General features: G+C 36.6%; 1 pseudogene; it reads right to left on the reverse strand.

Moving 5' to 3' along the window:
• Nucleotides 1-297: 297 nt before the first annotated feature.
• On the reverse strand, nt 298-1,213 carry LOC109678133 (olfactory receptor 4F4-like; annotated as a pseudogene).
• Between the last annotated feature and the right edge of the window lie 2,888 nt (nt 1,214-4,101).

The raw sequence follows: 4,101 nt of genomic DNA on the forward strand, positions 1-4,101 counted from the left end.
GAAGTGGCAGCAGCAATTTGTAATACACACAATCAATATATCATTAATTTCAAGTTACCTTTCAGATTACCATAATTATAATCACCCAAATGGTCAAATTTCCCAGACAGGAAACTTTTCATGTACTAATAACTAGTATTATGGAATGAAATAGAACTAAGCTTGACCTTTTACCTAGAGAACACATGACTTTCTTCCATGAATTGAAGAATGCTTCCTAGTCCTGAAGAAAAAGGTGTGACAAATTTAGGGAACTTAGTAATGTGAGACGCAGAAATATTCAAAAAAATTTATATTCTAGCATTGTACTCTCTTCATGGCATTTTTAATTTCCTTGTTTCTTATGTTGTAAATGACTGGATTCAGGAGAGGGGTGATGACAGCATAAAATACAGCAAGAAACTTGTCAACCCAGGTGATGCTGCCTGCCAGAAGTAGATGAAGATGCAAGGCCCAAAGAATAACACCACACAGTTATGTAGGTTGTACAAGTAGAGACAGCCTTTGATACCCCATCCTTAGAGAGAAGGCAAACAGTAATCAGCATATGAGAGTAAGTGATTGCCAACAGGAGAAAGCAGATGGTTGCCAGTATCTCACTGTCAGCATCTATTGGTATTTCTAGAATATGCATATCCATGCAGGCTGGCTTCATGACCAATGGAATATCACAGAAAAAAAACTGTCCTTTTCCCTGGGTCCACAGAAGGGCAGCTTTACAATCATAGCCAGCTGGCTCACTGAATGCACAAAGCCAATGACCCATGACACCATCACTAGCCCAATGCACACATGTCTCTTCATGATCCTGGAGTAATGCAGGGGCTTGCAAATGGCCACAAAATGGTCATAGGCCATTGACACAAGCAGTATCGCCTCAGACCCTCCAAAGAACTGTCCAAAGAAAATCTGACACATACATCCTCTGAAGGAGATAGTCTTGTTTTCCTTGAGGAAAGTCTGTGATCATTTTAGGTACAGTGGCCGAGGACAAGCAGAAGTCAATGAGTGAGAGGTTTGCTAACAGGACGTACATAGGGGAGTGAAGATGAAGGTCAGTAATGATCATGGCCACAACGAATACGTTGCCAAACATAGTAATGAAATATAGGGAAGGAAATATCACTAGGAAGAAGGCTTGGAGCTCCCATGAATCACATAGCCCAAGACTAATGAATTCAGACACAACAGACCTGTTTACTTCCTCCATTTGGTGCAACTCTAAATTCATGGAAAGGAAAAAGGCATACCATTATGTTTTCTGAATAAAGAGTATTTGAATCAGGAGGATTTCTAAAACATTCCAGGTGGAAGTGAATTCAAGTACAATCACTTTGGGAAAAATTGTCCATAATGTGTAACATTCATTAATTCTATGGCCTAGAAACTCCACTCTCATTTACACCCCAAGAACAGTTTGTGCATACATATGAGAAAATTATTTTAAAATGCTAAACAATGGACCACTGTTATGAAGTACAAGTGAAGTACAGTTACACAAAATGAAATAGAAGTGTCTTATAAAAATGCAATAAAAGAGAAGGGTGTGCAGAATGGATTAATTTGGCATAGTTTTTGCAGAGTGAAAAAATAACAGAAAATAACTGTACATTTTGGAGGAACTTAAGAAAACCATATGCAATCAAAAAAGAAAATGGAAGATGTAAGTAACTTCACCTGAGAGGAGTCCAAAGGTAAGCATGAAGCTGAGATAATATAAATTGTTTAGTATTGCAGATCACACCTCATAGGTGTACTTTTATCATTGAATAAACAAACACATAATGAAAAAAAGCAAAAGCACAGTGTGAACAAAAATTATAATCAACTCGGTACTCAAATTTGAGATCAATACCATTTTTTCAAAAAGGGACATTTTATTTTTTAGGGACTACATGCTAGGAAGATAGTTCTAATATATAAATTTAAGATACTGGAAGAATATTTACCACATTATTATTATTTTTTAACTTTCTTTTTTTTAAAGATCATTTATTCACATGTGCATACACTGGGTTACATCTCCCCCCTGCTCCTCTCCCCCACCTTCTTCCCCCCTCCACCTTGCTTCCAGGCAGAACCTGTTCTGCCCTTATCTCTAATTTTGTTGAAAAGAAGAGATAAGCAAAATAAGAAAGACAAAGCATTTTTGGTAGTTGAGTTAAGAGTAGGCATACAGAGAGATTCCTAGCATTGTTTCCATGTACAAATGTAGCACATTATTTTTTAAAAGCCAATAATTGTGTCTTAACGAATAAAAATGAAAGAACCAGTGGAAAAAAGATGTATTACTGCTTGTTTTGATGAAAGTGACAAAGTTATTCTCACCAACGAACATAGCTGACTAAGTATAGGAGCTGAAAAGCCAGTTAAGAAGGTGGTTAAAACCTGTGACAGCAGAATATTCCAGACATAAAGGAAGAATAGAGCATTAGCTGCTGGAACCGCAAGGAAATGATTAAAACCTGATAGATGCCTCAATCACAGTCAATCCTGAGATTTACTCTTCAGTAGAAACTCTACAATGAATTTAAAAGCCCATTTTACCCAAAATGACTTAGGGCCACAGAACACTGCATTGGGTGTTAAGTTTCCATTCAAATCCAGATGGCCTCTGAGAAAATAAAATCTGGAAATCACTGCATACAGTAAAATAAGCTAGTCTTGCTGAAGGCTGGGACAAAGACATGCAGAAAGTCACTTCAGATAAAGATCATAGACTCACAAATAAGAAGACCCTTGACCTGAGACTCTGGCTACATGATGTCACTCCACTTCCAACAAACCCATAATTACTTTCTCCACTCACTCTCATCTGCCTTAGAGTGAGAGGCCACAACTTAAAATCCATTATCTTCCCCTTAAGCATCATAGACAGACTTTTTGCTATGTCAAGTGAGAAAAATTTCAAATTTATTATATTCCTTACCAACAACTTATAGAAACTTTGTGTCAACTCACTTTGTCCCTCCTCCCAGTTTCTCCAAATATTTCCTTTTCCTTCTCTTTTTCTTTCCTTTTGTGCCCTTTCTCCTTCCTTTTCTTCCTCTTCTTTGGTCTCCTCCTCCTCCTGGTTCTGATCCTATTCCTCCTCACTAAATATTTTAATCTCCATTGCTTTGGCACTATTCATCAGTTACCTCTCCACACTGACTACCATTTCCTAATGGTATTCACTGCCCTCTGTCAAAGTTAGGACTTAACTGGGTAGTGTATTCTTAAATTTCCTTTATATCTCAGGGCTGTTTTAATAAGGATTTAATTTGGATGAGAAAGAATATTGAAAAAATCACAAAATTCTTCCTAAGTACACATGCATTATGAAAAAGTAACTGACAAAAGCAGAAACGTAAATGGTCAAATAGCTGATGAAAAACAATCTGTGTCCATAGTAATTCTGTTATTGGTCTTAACATTAGTTGCTACAAGTTTCTACTTAGGTGGTGTGTGATCACCCCATTGCTCATAACTGAAAGTGATGTTTGAATTCAGCAGGTTTAAAAGGACCACAAGGAGAAAGGGCTTTTATCTTTCCTAGTCATGTCAATAAGAATTGACAGAATATTTTCTTAACAGATGCATAAAACTCTTTTAGGGACTTCAGATGAAAAAATATTAGACTCTAAATGCTGTGATGTATGCTAAATAGGAAAATCTCATGCTTTCTCCCATTTTATCTGCATAAGTTATTACTGTTTAGATCAATTACAACAGACCAAGTGTCACTATTAAATTAATTCACATTAATAGTAATATTATGAATACCATTATAATTGATTTTCAAATATGTCGTATGTGGTTGAAGTAAATCATCAGATTCCAGAAGTGTATAATTGTAAGGCTAAAATGCTTAAAGCAGAATTCACCAAGGAGAATAAAAACAAGATCATTCTCCACTTTCTTTTTAAAGTGACACATTCCAGGATTATGTGGTAATGATGTCACTAGTCTTTCTGTGTGCTTTGTGTGTGTCTCTCTCAGAACACCACCTACGTGCCAGAACTTCATCACTTTGTCCAACAGTCTTCAAAATGATCCCATGAAATGGGTTTTATTCTGAACTGCAATCTCAGAGCAACCTGCTGAAGTCACGGAGCTGAG

The sequence above is a fragment of the Castor canadensis genome, chromosome 2 (assembly GCF_047511655.1).
Source record: "Castor canadensis chromosome 2, mCasCan1.hap1v2, whole genome shotgun sequence".
Taxonomy (NCBI): Eukaryota; Metazoa; Chordata; class Mammalia; order Rodentia; family Castoridae; genus Castor; species Castor canadensis.